A 17,143-nucleotide genomic window follows, 5' to 3' on the forward strand; every position below is an offset into this window, starting at 1 on the left:
ATTATACCACAGTGTATTAGTTTCTGTGTACAATGTTCTCCTGGTTCTGCTCCTCTCGCTCTGCATCACTTCCTTTTTTGTTTAAGACTGTACTTAACCTTTTGCTTCATGTGACTAATCCTGTTTTATTTGGAGCACATTAATGGACCCCATTGATAAAGCTGTGAATTGATTCAGCCATTCTGGAAAGCAGTTTGGAACTATTCTCCAAAAGTTAATGAATTCAATATATCCTTTAATCCAGCAATAATAGCATTACTAGATTTATACCTTTAAAAAAAAAAGTCCATTTGTACCAAAATATTTGTGGCTGCTCTTTTTGTGGTGATAGAGAACTAGAAACTAAGAGAGTGTCCATGAATTGGGAGATACTTGAGTAAATTTTGGTCAATGAATATGAAGGAATACTGTTGTGTTATAAGAAATGATGACAGGGACAGCTTCAGAGAAACTGGAGATTTGTATGAACTGGTGCAGTGAAGTGAGCAAAATCAAGAGAGCAATTTATATAATCACAGTAACACTATAAAGACAAACAGCAAAGCACTTTACATATACTTTCTCATTTGATCCTTACAACCATCTTGTTTTATCCTTCAGTACTGAAAGAAGTCAAGTGACTTACTCAAAGTCGCCTGGCTAGTAACTGTCTGAAGCAGATGGCTTTGAAATGCTTAAGCTCTGATTAGTATAATAATCAGCTGGCATCATTCAGACTGGTGATGGAGCATACTTACCATCCTGATAAAAGTTGACAAATTCAGGATGCAGAAGGAAAAATCTATTTGGGAGTTTTTTTGGGGTATGGGATGATATGGGAATTATTTTGCTTGATGGCATATTTGTTCCAAGAGTTCTTCTCCACTAGGACTTGTGGGAGAGAAAATGGATTTTTGAACAGTTGGGAAAAAATTTTATAAAAACCTGGTTCAATCCAATTTCAGGGCCAGCCTGATGCTAGTAGAAACATCTGTTTGTGACCTTTCCTGACACAAAATAAAACTACATCATAATTATTGCTTGTCCCAAGTAATTTCCATACCATTTAATGATACAAGGTAGAATAGTGTAGATTTTTCAAACATATAAATACAAACTCCTTCTGTGACAGTGAGACATTGCTATTGTGAAGATTGGATTTAGCTATTTCCTGATTTTAACAATGAAAATACTTAGTCTAACAAAATCAGGGTGCATTGTGAACATTAAATTACTCCACCCTACTTAGACCAGATTTTAGTGGAAGAAAAAGTTGTAATCTCCTGGTTGAACAATGAAGGTACTTAACTCTTACCTATTAGTGAAGCTAGAACTTTAAGTTAAGTCTATTTTAAGATCTTAAAACACAAAGGTGTTAAGTAACTATAAAGATTAAATTAATCACAGAAAGGTTAAGTAACTCACAAAAGGTGAACTTAACAAAGAAGTGTTAAGTAACTCTAAAGATATAATCTAATCAAAGAAGACAAGAACTCTAAAATATATGGGCATTTAAAGGAGGAGATACAAGAGTGAAAGGCCGGTATATTTGACTCACTTTCTCTCTCGCCTTTTCTTCTGGCTGTGGAGAGTTGACTGGTGGCAGCATGCTAGGCCTTTCTGCTTCTTAGTGTGGCTGCAAGCTGTTGTCTGGTTCAGTGGTGAGTTTCTGGCTGAGTTTTCCTTCTTTACTTTCCAACTTTATCCTCTTAGAAGCCTCTAATCTTCAGAGACCTAGAGGGGGGGATTTTAAACTCCCCCTGGCACAAGCCAGGCAGGAGAAATCCTATATCCTCCTCCCTCCTTCTCCTTAAATTCCTTCCCTCTATGTTAATTAAATTACCACAAATTTCCAGACTGTATTTTATTTGAGATTTCCCTTGGTAACCAATTAAATCTAGATTTTAAGTCACAACCCTAAAAATTATCTTTACACTATATATACTACTATCACTCCTGTCTTCCTTCTGGGAAAAAGACCCTTTAATCTCATATAAAGAGTATAAAACCCAAGGAACTTGATGACTATGAAAAATAGATCACCAAATCAAGGCTTTAAAAAAAAAATCTTTATTGAGTCTCTTAATTCCTCTATATAAAGCAACTGACATAGTGCTTTCACATTTGTTAATTGTTAGATAATTTAATTCTTTCAACAAGCATGTAAGTTCTATAATACTACAAGTATTACTCCCTTTTAATAGATGAGGAATCTGAGGCTCAGAGAATTGAAGTTAGTTGCCAATTCAGTCAGACTATAAATTTAACTATAAATTCAGTAGTCTTTCTAATCTGTTTATATCAGCTTTAATCTAAATCACAATATAAACCACTTGTACAGTCTACAGAAAATGCTGTGTATGACTGGGGGTTGGTCAGTAAGGATAATGTGAATCTAATGTGAGGGTATCCAGCTTGATATGAATAATGAAATACCCAATGGTTTTATGTTCTATATGAGATTAAGTATGTGTGTGTGCATGTGAGAGAGAAAATGAAAATGTGTTAAAAGTGTATATCTGTTTAAATAAAATCTATACAAGTCTAATTTGTATCATATATGCTTGACCTAGCCTTTCAGTAAGGTCTTTATTCCTTTTTTTTTTTTAATCCTTACCTTCTGTCTTGGAGCCTATACTGTGTATTGGCTCTGAGGCAGAAGAGTTTTTAGGGCTAGGCAATGGGGATTAAGTGACTTGCCCAGGGTCACACAACTGGGAAGTGTCTGAGGCCAGAGTTGAACCTAGTACCTCCCATCTCCAGGCCTGGCTCTCAATACACTGAGCTACCCAGCTGCTCCTGTCTTTATTACTTTCAAGGAAGATAATACATTTTAAACTATAGCATTTAACGATTTGTGTTCTATTTAAGCATTCAAAGTACATACTTTACTCTGTACTTTTCTCTGATATCTTTGCCATACTTTATAAAAAAATTTGTTAAGAGGTTAAAGGAAATATAGCTATGAGGGGCAAGGAAAAGTATCAGCTAATTTGACTTTACATTTAAATTTCTTGTTTCTCCTGACACATGCTTAGAACAACAAAACAATGTCACTGCTAACAATAGAGCTCATCATAACAGCTGCTAGATTCTACAGTCATTCTCCAGGAGATTTAAATACACATTAAATTAAGATAGGAAAAAAAAGATTTCTTGGGCAACAGGGCAGTGGGTTTATATAGAGTGTTACATGCCTTCTTTGTTAGGGATTGCTTGAGTGTGTACCTGTACCTAAAGTGATATAATTGACCCACCTTTAATAGAATGTACTTTTAATTTGTCTTTTTTTCATGTAGTGGTAGTGGATGCAGAGCCATCTACACACTTTCATCTTATTTGGCTAGAATTGGTGCTTCAGTTTGTTTTAGTTAGAGCATAGAAAGTTTAGCCAATCATCATGGTGCAATTGAATTCTACCTTGGCCACATTAACTATATTACGAATATTTTCCTGATCCAAATACTGTGTCTGTTAATATTTGCATTTTTGAGATCAGAGAGGAAGCTCCCTCAACCATAGATATTATCTATGCCTGCATGGCTCTTTGCCCCTCTTCCTAACTTCACCCTTTTTCCTTGTCCCCCTTAGAAACCAGCGGACTCTGTTGGTACAGTACTTGAAGTCTTTCTGGTATTAATAATAGAACCTGCCAGAACTTGTACTCTGTTCTGATAGCTTTTAAAAATGCTGGAATTAACTCAATGTCAGGATGAGCTTAAATTTAAAAGCTTATGTCTTTATGAGCTTAAATTAATGTAGCATAAAATTGTATTAGGCTTTTTAGTGGCCACATCACAATGTTGGCTTATGATTGATCTTGGATCCACCAAAATCCTCATGCTCTTTTCACATGAACTGCTGTCAAGCCAGATCTTTACCATCAAGTACTTTTATGTAATTGAATTTTTTTCCAATGTTTATGGAAACTTAAAAATTATTTTTGTTGATAATCACCTTATTGGTTTTAACTTATCCTGATAATTTTGAAACAAGTCAATTCAACATTTAATCATCCCTCAAATCAGATCTCATAAATATTCTATTTATCTCTTAAATCATAAACATCCTGATGTTTTTTAAAAGGAGATGAGAACATAGTCTGTAATCTATAGGCCAGTGAACTCTTCACTTTTTTTGAAAATTCAAGAGAAGATAAAGAAATGATTTGTCATGAACAAGTCATGGCAGATTTAACTGTATATTCTTAGATTTTAGCAAAATATTTCATGGGTTCAATTTTCAATCAGAAAAAACCTCAGAGTTCATTTAGTCCCAAGTAACAAAATACTGTGATGCCATCAAATAAATTAGGATATGGCAAAGATGTTTTAAGTTTTGTGGAGGTGATTAGTTTGATTTGGGGTATATTGAGGTTGAGGTACCAGCAAGATATCCAGATGAAGATGAATATTGATAGCATGTACATGTGCATACACATTCTTATTGCATTTACACACTATTATTTACTTTTAATTTCTTCCTTCCCAGTCAAATATTATTACATAATGTAGGTTATGTGTTAGTTTGTATAAAGGAAAGAGAGGAAGTCTTGCTGTTCAACTGTAGTGATCTTTTTAGTTTGGCTCCTGCTAAATACTTACAGTCATATCAAATTTAGATATCTTTAGGTTTGGTGTTGGGAAAAACTTCCTAATGATCAGATCCAAAAGTGGCATGGGCTGCCTTGGGATTTGGTGGATTCCCCTTTCTTGAGGTTATTTAAGAAGAGATGCTGGAAAAATTGGAAAATTGGAAAATTCCCCTTTGATTGGGGAATGGCTAAACAAATTGTGGTATGTGTTGGTGATGGAATACTATTGTGCTCAAAGAAACAATGAACTGGAGGAATTCCATGTGAACTGGACTGACCTCCAGGAATTGATGCAGAGTGAAAGGAGCAGAACCAGGAGAACATTGTACACGGAGACCGATACACTGTGGCACAATCTAATGTAATGGACTTCTCTACTAGCAGAATTGCAGTGATCCCGGACAATTCTGAGGGACTTATGAGAAAGAACATTATCCACATTCAGAGGAAGAACTGTGGGAATAGAAACACATGGTTAGATGGGGATATGATTGGGGATGTAGACTCTTAAATAATCATCCTGGTGCAATTATCAATAATAGGGAAATAGGTCTTGAACAATGATACATATAAAACTGTTAGATTTAAATTTAGGATGATTAAAGACTAAATATATTAATTATAGATCACCAAGGATTTCACTTATAAAATCCTACACTCAACACTCAAGTATGGAGTTTTATGGTGATTTAATTACAGCAGGAGGGAGAGATTATTAGAGGGGGATGGGGAAAGGGAGAGAAGAAAAGACGTTAGTTCTACCACTGTGGCTCAAGCTGAGCCGAGTGGGAGCTCAAGGCCTTGGAGAGCCAAGGCAGAGAAAGGAGTCAGTACTTATCACTCATGTGACAAATCTGAAGGAAAGCTGTCTGCGGGCCTCCTCCCAGCTCGAGCTCAATTGATTTTAAGGGTTCTTTAGACATGATTTTTAGAATTTTTCTTTACAATCTCCGGTCATTTTGCCTGCCCCTAACACGAGCTAAAGCCCATTTTAGTAGCTGAAGTGAAATTATAACCCTGAAATACAATTATAACCTCCACCTCCCACATTTATAAAAATGTGAATGGAAGTTGGGAAGTTAATCCCAGGGCATTTAGAATCCCTGGAAGGCTCCCCAAAAAGGAGCATCTCTCATTTATAACTTTTCAGCTCACTTTACTTCCACCAGAATGATATATCTAGAATTCTTGATGATGTTCAAAAACCCAAAATAAGTTTTACTTTGTTTTCAAAATATGTTTACCAAGGTTGAAAGATTTGCTACATTTGTAACAGTTGTGACAAATATCCATCAATTCATAGGCTTTTAAAAATGCCATATAGCAACTCCTGTGAAAATGATAGTGTGTGTGTTTGCTATTGTAATTAACTGGGCTATTGAGAATTTTGGGGATATTGATACCTACATATTTGTACTACTGTTCAATTCATTTGCTTGTACTCACAGTGGATCATGGCCAGATATGAAGAGGAAATGGATTTCATTTTTGGTGAGAAAGCCTTGTAGTCTATATTTCCTTAGCTGATACAGTGTGTCAATGATTATAAGCTACATTTTTATTTTTAAAACTCTTTTATTATTATGTTTTTCTTGCATGTGCAATATACTATTTCAGTTTTTTTTTATTTTTCTCTCCTTTTTATATTTGAGACATGTCACCAGTATTAAGATTTTCTTTAACTTTTTGATTTTGCAGTAATATAAGTTTAAAATACATTTGCTATAATGTCAATGCATGCCCCAAATGCTTGAGAATATAAAAATGATGCCACTAATTGTTTAAAAAAAAATTATGGGGGCAGTTTATTAAAAAAACACTAGGGGGGCATCTGGGCAGCTGAGTGGATTGAGAGCCAGGCCTACAGATGGGAGGTCCTAGGTTCAAATCTGGCCTCAGCCACTTCCCAGCTGTGTGACCCTGGGCAAGTCACTTGACCCCCATTGCCTAGCCCTTACCACTCTTCTGCCTTGGAGCCAATACATAGTATTGACTCCAAGACAGAAGGTAAGGGTTTAAAAAAAAAAATCATGGGACTTTGACACGATATACAAAAGAGCCATTGTATAGGGCCAAAGAAACCAATCCAGGAAGGATTAATGTACTTCTAAGCCAATACAAAGGACTTAAACCTAAGACTCAAGGTTGTGATGCCTAGGCCTTCTGTGTATCCACACTCTTTTACTTATAGACGAGTATCCCAAACTTGGCTCCTAACCTGGCTCCTATAATCTAGTCCCTTTGACAGACTTTCTGTAGTCCTGGCTACTGACTGGGTAAATGCTTACTTGCTGAGATCATTTTAATTGGGCCCTGATTCAAGGACCTGTTATAGATTTATTTTTCCTTTACTTAGAATTTTTTACACATAAGACTTTGATAGTCTATATTTTCATCCAGAAAAATTTCTTTTTTTATTTGGATTTTTCTGATTTCTTTTTAATTTCTCTTGCCAATTGATTCATATACCTCATAACTCAGCCATGCATCCCTAAGTGATCCTGTATTTTTCACTCACCCTCTTCACCGGGGAATGTAAAAATATTATTATTTTAAATTGAAAAGTTTAAATTCCTTTTGAGAAGAATTTTAGGTTAAGAAATATGCTACCTCTCCGAATCCAGAAACTGAACTGTTTGGAGAAGACACAATGAAGAAGCCTCCAAGACCACAAGCTGCACACGAAGATCAAGAATGAACTTTGGGTGTATGTAGTTGATTGAACATATATTTGTATGTATACTTTCATGCCAAAGGGGACTTCCCCCTGTTTTTTTGTCAATGCTTCTAGCATTATTGGTTTTGTTTTGTTTTTTCCCTCTAAGATGATTATGTTTTCATGATACCTTTGGGAAAACTTTTCCCAAAGAATCAATCAAATGGGGAAATGTAAAAATGGAGATTTGAACCCCAGACTTCAATTCCCAGAAGTCCTTGGTAGTTCCCAGAATTCCCTAACATCTCACCTGAGGTCTTCACTTGGGCCGAGAACAAAATGGGTATTTAAACTGACTCTCCGCCTACTTTGGCCCTCTCTCTCTGCTTCTGCTTCTAGCACACATGTCTCTCTACCTAGCAGGCATGATGTTGTGAGTAGGTTGCACGTGTTTTTCTTATTCTGTCCTTTTTTAATTCTAATAATCTTTAATAAACCTCATAAAATATAATACTTTTAGCAGAGAAACTATTTTAATTTTAACAAAAACCCAGTGGGATTTTGAGTCAGCTACAGAGGGGAGGTGGAGTAGGGAGGGGAAGAATATGAATCATATAACCATGGAAAAATATTCTAAATAAAATAAAAATTTTCAATTAAAAAAATGCTCGATGACCACTTGTTAGGTATATCATAGTTGGCATTTCTTTTTGTTCTTGTTGAACTAGATGGCCCCTGGGATTCTACAATTCTGTATTTAATGGAAAGGGTTATGGGATTCTGAAATTATTATATTCCTGGATTAGCTAAGGAAATACTATGTTAATACAGAATGACTTTAGAAATACTTTCAGAACTCTGAAATTTGTGTATTGAGTAATATTGTGAAATCACTAGCTGACATATGCCTGGGACAATTCCAAAAGTTCTGCCAGTTTTCAAATCCTGGCACATGAACTGGAACTTTTACATGGGAATTCTAAGCCATTCATACTCTTAGGGATTTTTGAAACTAGATTGAATTTATATATTATTCACTTCCTCCTACTCAGACCTTTTAAAATTACTTTCCTTTCAGTGTGTATTAGATGCCTGCTGTTAGATGCAAATATCTATTCACTTTCCCCATTGACCTTATAACTCCAAAGGAATTGTCATAGTCTTCCCCCCTCCCCCACAGAATATTCTGATTGTAAATGTGTGATCAGAAAAGAAGTATAAATTGAAAAATATCCAAGAAATTGAGTCAGATACCAGAAAGTATCCAGAGTTGGAGAAATTGGATCTACTTAGTGCTGTCTAGTCCCCAAATACCCTTTCCTTACTGTTTTATATCTCAAGGTTCTTGGAACCAGGAGTCATGGAATTATAATTAACTGGCTGTTGTTTGGATCTAAAATCCTGTTGTATTTCTATTTGGAATAAGAAGTTGCATGGAGGGGGTGTATACTTTGTTTTAGGTTTAACTGGCCATAGGAATATATGTTTTTCTCCTTAGATTCTGGCAAGAAAATAATAAACCAATTAGAAAAACAGTTGGTGTTGGCTGATTTGCAGGAGCAGTATAATAAATGTCAATTAAAAGTACTTATGGGAGGGGGCAGCTGGGTAGCTCAGTGGATTGAGAGTCAGGCCTAGAGACTAGATCCTAGGTTCAAATTTGACCTCAGACACTTCCCAATTGTGTGACCCTGGGCAAGTCACTTGACCCCCATTGCCTAGCCCTTACCACTCTTCTGCCTTGACAGAAGGTAAGGGTTTAAAAAAAAAAAAGTACTTATGGGAGTAAATTTGTTTGTAAACCTACTACTTCAAAGTTGTTTTTTTCCCCCCCAAATATGACCAATAGATTTGAAGTGGCCACTGAAATGTAGATCTAGCTAGGGTGCCTGACCTTTGCAGCTTGGAGCCTCACTACATTCCTCTGTAAGCTTTAAATCTAAATACTAAATTGCCTTTTCAGGTGTTGATGTGGTTTAAGTTACTTTTAAGCAGTTTAGTAAGAAACATGCTATTTGCCACACTGTGAATGTGAATCCCCTATCTTTTATTATTCTGTTATAATTCTGAAAGATTTTATAGCTATTATGTTCTGATATTGTGCGTGCACACTCACCCCACCCCAGTGATTTGAATTTTTGACTAAGCTACACATCTTTATACATCTTTTTCTGTTTTGAGTCTGTGCCTATTTACCCACACTGGGTCAAGAAAATACTGTATCTGCAGGGCCAATATTGGGCCTCATTGCCCACTGGGTCCAGTACATCTGCTTACTGGTCTAAAAACCTCTGCAGGTGCCAGGAAACCTTCTGTGAAACCCAATACAATATGAAGAAAGAATATACATTTTGAATATCCACTGTGGGTCAAAAAAAAACCCTATGGCATGGGCCAAATGAGTGATAATGGTCGTTAGTTGTCAACTCCCATTATACTTATGACTTCACTTCAGTAAAATTGTGTTATAAAATGAGGCTGCTCTCAAGCTTTGAGGTCGTCAGTTGCTAACTGAAATCTGGTTTTATCTTGAGAGCAGCCCTGAATAAACGTGTTTCTTTTTGGCTTGGACACTTATTTTTGGTGTCTCACTTTTAAAAGAGGACAAGATAGGTGCAGTTCCATTACAGTGAAGTGCAAATGTTTTGTTCTATTATGTTATTTTAGTGTTACTTTTGTCTTAAGCCTATGTACCCTTTTTCAATTTAAGATTACAAAATAAACCATTTATGTTGAAATATAGTTATCAGGATTTAAAAAAGATTATTCATAAATATTAAATTAAGAATGCTTGCTAAAGACTAGAAGTTACAGGTGAATTGCATTGGTAGAAAGAGTTCATTCACTTTGAGTTTGCCTACTCATGTTACTTATGACACATTGGAATTCTTCCCCATCCTTCAACTACAAAACCACTCTGTTTATATTAGCTTCACTTTTGCCTATTAAAAACCCTTTGCCCTCACCCCCATTAATCTCTCAGAATGGAAAGATTGTCATAAAACCTTTTAAAATAAATTTTATTTCTGTATTCTCACAAGTTACTTTGCCCTTTGCTTTATTAGCTATAAAATGTAGCTCTTGTGGAGACCTCCTAAACCATGTTGGGATTACTTAATCAATAAGTAATTAACTGGGACCTATCATATATACTAATCACTTTCTTAAATGTTGGGGATACAAAAAGAATTTTAAAAGACCAGCTCCTATCCTCAGGGAGTTTACAATCTTATAGAGGAGGTAATATGTAAATAAATATATACAAAGCAATATGTACAGGATAAATGGAAAATAATTATCACAAGAAGAGTTGGAAAAGCTTCCCATAGAAGGTAGGATTTTCTTTGGGACTTAAAAAGTGCCAGGGAGGTATGTAGTTGGAGTTGAGAAGGGAGAGTGTTCATGCATGGGGAAAATAGCCTGAGAAAATCCCTGGAGCCAGAAGATATGGAGTATGTTCTTTTTGAAATAGCCTGGAGGCCAATGCCTTTGGATTGTAGAGTTCAGGTCTGATATAAGAAGACTGGAAAGGTAGGAGGGGGGAGTAGGTTATAAAGACTTTAAAAATATAAATGCATATATATTCCTTCCTCAATTACATGTAAAAAAAGTTTTTTTCTAAAGTTTTGAGTTCTAAATTTTCTCCCACTTTTCCTCCCTGTCTCCCTCCCATTCCTCCCCGCTCCTTGAGATGGTAAGCATCTGATAGTTTTTGCACTGTAATCATATAAACATTTTCCCTCTAGTTGTTATTTTATGTCATTCTCTTGGATCACTGCATTGTTGAGAATAACCAGATCATTCATAGTTGTTTGTCAAAAAATATTGCTGTCACTGTGTACAGTGTTATTCTGGTTCTGCTCATTTTGCTTTGCATCAGTTCATGTAAGTTTTTCCAGATTTTTCAGAAATCATCCAGCTTGTCATTTCTTATAGCACATTAATATTCCCATCACAATCATATGCTACAACTTATTCAACCATTCCCTAATTGATGGATAGCCCCTTGATTTCCAATTCTTTTCTACTAAAAAAAGAGCTGCAATAAATATTTTTGTTCAGATGAGTCTGTGATCATTAAAATTGTTTTTACAAAAAATAATAGTAAAAAAATTGTTGTGGTTGCTGTTTATGAAAATTAAAGTTAAACAATGAGTCAGTAGACTGTTTAATAGCTTCGTTTACAGCAAGGTAGAGATGTGAAAGTGGTAAATATAGGAAGAAGGTAGAAAATATCATCTATCTAAAAATACCCTAAGTCCTAATCCTAGTGCCTCCAGACTGAGAATTCGAATCTTTCCAGTCAATTGTTCCAATAACCAAAACTGATGCTGAAGAGACTGAACTGCAAAGCGTAGTCTCTCATGCCAAGGAGGCAAGAGTCTCATTCAAGTAAGGGGTCCTTCTTCATCAGAATCCAAAGTCCATATCAGCAAGCCAAAATTGGAAAAGGGAAAACAACAATTGGAAGACGGAAAAAAGAATCCCACGACTCTCTTTGTTAGTGACTTACTAAGTGTTAAGTAGTTATGCTTTTAATTTCTTGATTGATTAACTTAAAATAGACAAAGGGAATAAAAATTCCTTTTCACTTTTTAAAAATTTTCTTTGGGATACAGACAATAATGGTATTGATCAAAGAATTATGTAGACCATAGTTCCAAATTGCTCTCCAGAATGATTGGGTCAGATAACAATTCCATCAACAATGTATTAATATCCCAGTTTTTCCAAATCCCCTCCAACATTTGTCATATCCCCTTTTTTTGGCATAGCCAGTCTAATATGTGTGAGGCAGTACCTCATAATAGATTTAATTTGCATTTTTCTAATCTAGAGTGATTTAGAGCATTTTTTTTTTATGAAGGACTTTGAATGCCAAACAAAGTTTTTGTTCTGGAGGTGATAGGGTACCACTAGAGCTTTTTGAGTGTGTATGTGGAGAATAACATAAATGGACCTATGTTTTTAGAAAAATCACTTCAAATTTTATTTTTGTCATGCAAAACACACTTCCATTGATCATTGATATAAAAGCAAACTGCTTGTGCATAACAAAAACCCCAAAATAAAACCATGAATACACTGATTTGAAAGATGACTCCAACAATTCTTTCTCTGGAGGTGAATTGCTTTCCCCCATCATAGGTCCTTCAGGATTGTTCCAGATCATTGCACTGTTGAGAGTAGCTAAGTTTTCACAGATAATTGTCCAATATTTTTTTGACTGTATATAATGTTCTCCCAGTTCTGCTTGTTTTGCTCTGCATCAGTTCCTGCAGATATTTTCAGCTTTTTCTGAAATTATCTTGCTTATCATATCTTATAGCACAATGGTATTCCATCACCAACTTGTACCACAATTTGTTCAGCCATTCCCTAATTGAAGGACATTCCCTCAATTTCTAATTCTTTGCCACTAAAAAACAGAGCTTCAGTAAATATTATTGTACAAGTTAGGTCCTTTCTTTTTTAGCATGCCATTTGGGATACAGACTCAGTAATGATATTACACGATTAAGGATATGTACCGTTTTATAGCCTTTTGGGCAGTTTCAAATTGCCCTCCAGAATGGTTGGATCAATGCATTAGTGTCCTAATTTTGCCACATCCCTTCCACTTTCCTTTACGGTCATATTGGTTAATTTGATAGGTGTGCCTGTGTATGGGGCTGTTTTAATTTGAAATTCTCTAATCAAGAGCAATTTAGGACGTTTTTTCCTTATGATTATTGATGGTTTTGATTTCTTCATCTGAAAATTGCTTGTTCATATCCTTTGACATTTTGTCAGTTGGGGAATCACTTTTAAGGAAATAATTTTATGGGCTAAATGGAAAATGTATTAGAGTAGGGAGAGACTTAAGGCAGGTGAGCCCACCAGTAAGTAGTTCATTGCATTAGTCCAAGTGTGAGGTGATGAGGGCCTATACTGGAGTGTGGGGTAGAGATGGGGAGTGTATGTGATAAATGTAGCAGAGATGAAATGGACAGGCAACAGAAATAATATAGATGGTGGGGGCAGCTGGGTTGCTCAGTGGATTGAGAGCTAGGCCTAGATACAGAAGGTCTTACGTTCAAATCTGGACTCGAATATTTCCTAGCTGTATATCCCTGGGCAAGTCACTTAACCTCCATTGGCTAGCCCTTACCACTCTTCTGCCTTATTGATTCCAAGGCAAAAAGTTGTTTGCTTTTTTTTAAGGATATTGGAAAGGGATGGGGCAGGGAGAGAGGCTAAGGATATTTAAATTTTACTGCTTCTTGCATTTTTTTAAAAAACCCATACCTTCCTTCAAAGAATCAATACTGGGCCTTGGTTCTAAGGCAGAAGAGTGGTAAGGGCTAGACAATGGAAGTTAAGTGACTTGCCCAGGGTCACCTAGCTAGGAAGTGTCTGAGACCAGATTTTAACTCAGGACCTCCCATCTCTGGGCCTGACTCTCAAGCCACTGAGCCTCTCAGCTCAGCAATTGAATATTTATTTCTCACCTTTGCCTGGTCTACCCACCTCAACATTTCCAGTCAGATTCTGACTTCAAATTTTATTTGTATAAAGAAAACAGAACCTTCTGGCATGGTCCCTCAGCTCTCATTTTTCTACTTGGTATTTAAGTTTATTATGTTGTTTGTAAACTAGTCTATAGAAATGCAACATAAAAAAGTTGCTTTATAATATTAAAAATCCCTCTTGGGCAACTTCATTTTGGAACAAGAGGTTTGAAAGTCATATTATTCCTCAGCCAGCTAATTTAGGAGGAAATTATTATGATTTTTACACAGAGCAACAGTCTATGTCAATGTATAACAAAGTCACTGGGATTTTAAAAATCTAAGTGTTTAGAAATATAGACTCATTAAAGAAGTTGTTGAAATGGTTGCTTTTTTAGATGGCAAATCTAGTAGTTGGAGAAGAAAAATGTGAATGACAGGATAAGGTAGCTCCCATTTATACCCACAGCACTTTCTGTATGCATAGCTGCCTTTCATACAATTCCTGTTTGTTAAATAAACTATAATAATAAAAATGTTATATTCAAGAATCTGTCTATATTTAAAAAGTCTTAGCTATAAGAATTAGAAATCCCATTCTCTCAGTGTATTTGAAGTTATCCAGGAATTGACTTTGATCACAGGCATGTCTTAATTGATTCTTATCCCCTTTTCAAATTTTATTTGAATGTTACCTTGTTGGAATAGTTTTATCTATCTAACCATGAAGTATTTTTTTCCATTTATTTTCCAAATTAACAAGTGTTTATATTCTCTCCCTAATAAAAATAAAAATAAAAAGGCAAAACCTTTGTAATAGATCTGTATAAGTCAAGACAAATTCCCACATTATCCCTGACCAAAAATGCATGTCTTATTCTGCATCTTAAAATCTTATCTCCTCTGACAGGATGCAGATCTATACTAGGCCATCACTAGTTCTCTAAAATCATGGTTAGTACTTGAATTAATAACAGCTCTTAAGTCTTTCAAATATGTTTGTGTAATATTGTTTTTATAGAAGCATTTATTTTTTTAAATGGCAATACAAACAAGTCCAAAAGCAACTGATGTGATCCCAGAAACAGTAAAACCATGTGAGGAATGGGACTTGATCCCCAAAGGCAGGTGATGATAACTAATTAGAGATCAAGTAATGGTCAAGTCTTATTGTCCCAGGAATAGTCATTCATGGGGCTTGCCTCCACAACCATATCTATGGTTATTTCCCAACATTAAACCTTCTACCCCTTTCTGCTGTATAAGTGGACATTTTCCCCGCTTTCTGAACAGTGGCCCTTAAGGGCAATTATAACCTAACCTCATAACAGTGGCTGGGGAAATAGATACCATTGGGACTATTAATATTCCATACTCTTCTTTAAAAATCTTTTCTCCTCAGATAACCTTAAATGGCTTCCAGGTCACTTTTCCTCTCCTTTCCTTTTCTTCAGCATACAAATTGTTGTCCCCAGATTCACTCATTTATTCTATACTTCCCATATTACTGTTGTGGGCACCATCATCCTAGTCAACCATGTTCACAACCTCATTTTTACAACGTTAGAGCCATCTTAACAGCGAATTCTCCTTCATCTCATATATCCAATCAGTTATTAAGTCTGTCAAGTTCACCTCCACCCCATTCTCATCTGACTTTTTCCTCTCAACTCATGTTATATAGGCATCGCATTACTTTTTTTGTCATTGGCTTACCTTTTCTTGAATAGATATGGACTTCTTGACTTGATCTTTTGTAGATTTAGGAGCTGGATATAGTTGAGTAGATAGGATGTTATTAAGACTTTTTGCATTTAAAATTAATTTTGGTTTAATTTTAATTATTTTTTTTTGGAGACTGAGTCTTCCTGTTTTCCCCAAGCAGAAAGTGTAGCAGGCCCCATTCCTCAGCAGTTCTCCATGGAAACTCTGGTCTGCTTCGTTTTTCAACCAGGACCAATATTCTTCCTTAGGCAACCTGGCAGTCCCTGGCAGTTCCAGGCACTTTCACTGTATTGAATTGGTATTGAATTTAATATGAACACCAGATGAAATCTTACCAGCTAGGTGTTCTAGGATTGGCCCACTTATCTAGCTTTTTTCCCCCTCATTTTTAGTTCCTCTTTTCCAGGGAGTTCAAATTCTTGTCTTGTATCTCTTTTCTCCTTCATTACCAAATTTTTAGAAAAAGTTTTCTACAATCTCTTCCTCACTCATGACTATTCTTCTATCCTCTACAATCTGACCTACCACTTCATATCTCCTAATTTTCCCTCTAATTCTGACAGATCCTTCTCTCTTTGTTTCTTATGCTCTTTAAAAGGTGGATATGTGTTGGGCAGCTGGTCCTGGAGTCAGGAAGATTCATCTTCCTCAAAGTCTCTTTTTCTCCAATATTCCCTTGTTGGATTTATTATGTTTTCAACTATCATGTCTATGCAGAATGCCATTTCTCCCCACCCCACCCCTCCAATCCCAGGCAATTCTTTTCAGACCTCTTATCTGTGACTTTTCCAAAGTTACAAAGTCTTCTACTCTCATCATCACTTGTTCCTTCCCTCCCAACCCCCCACAAAACCCCCAAATCATCTCTTCTTACCTATTCAGGAACTATTTCTCTAACTTAATGTTGAAATTTTGGTGTTATCTTTGATTCTTTCCGGACTTTCTAACTATTTCTACTCAGTCACCAATTTACCAAGTCATTTTTATTTCACTATGTCTTCTTTGTTCTCTTTTATTCATTATTCTTGCCACCAAACTGTTGAGACTCAGCCACAGGCTATTGAAATTGTTTCTTGCTTAACTAGTCTTTTTCTATTCTACAGCACCCTGCTTCTCAATGAATCTTTCTAAAAAACAGTTTGTATAATGTTGCTCTGCTGCTTAAAATTCTTTGGTGCCTGACACATAATTATGTAGTAATTGCTACTTGATTGTTTTGGTGTTTTTCCTTGCCAGTCAACTCAAGTGTTATACTCCTTAGTGAAGGCTCATCATGCTAGTTAATATGAGCAAATTTATTGTCATAAGAAGAATTTTGATAAAATGAAGAAATTAAAAGAAAAATTGCTGTCCTTATTTCATTAGTAATGAGAACAAGTCTTTTTCAATTAACATCCTTTACTGATTTTCCAGTGTTTGGGGATCTGGTTATATGTTGTCTCTGACTTGTTTGCCAACTTTGGCCATAGGCTTTCTCTGTGGCAACAGTGTTGATTCTGATTAAAGCTATTCATTCCCAATAGAAATAGCTTATGTGATCTAGTAATTACTAGATCATTTTGTATTTTACCTAGGAGCAATCAGGAACTACTTAAGATTTTTAAGGAGGGTGTGGCATGGTGATACAGATTAAAAAAAATTTTTTTTTATGAACACCAATGTAGTAGCTGTAGAAACAACTCATTTAAGAGTGGAGAG

At 35.7% G+C, this 17,143-nt stretch overlaps 1 protein-coding gene across 2 annotated transcripts in view; it reads left to right on the forward strand.

Annotated features, from left to right (window-relative positions):
• Positions 1-17,143, forward strand: part of FBXL20 (F-box and leucine rich repeat protein 20) — a 95,087-nt gene that overhangs the window by 29,081 nt on the left and 48,863 nt on the right. The window lies entirely within an intron of this gene.

Source organism: Monodelphis domestica, chromosome 2 (genome assembly GCF_027887165.1).
Source record: "Monodelphis domestica isolate mMonDom1 chromosome 2, mMonDom1.pri, whole genome shotgun sequence".
NCBI classification, from domain to species: domain Eukaryota; kingdom Metazoa; phylum Chordata; class Mammalia; order Didelphimorphia; family Didelphidae; genus Monodelphis; species Monodelphis domestica.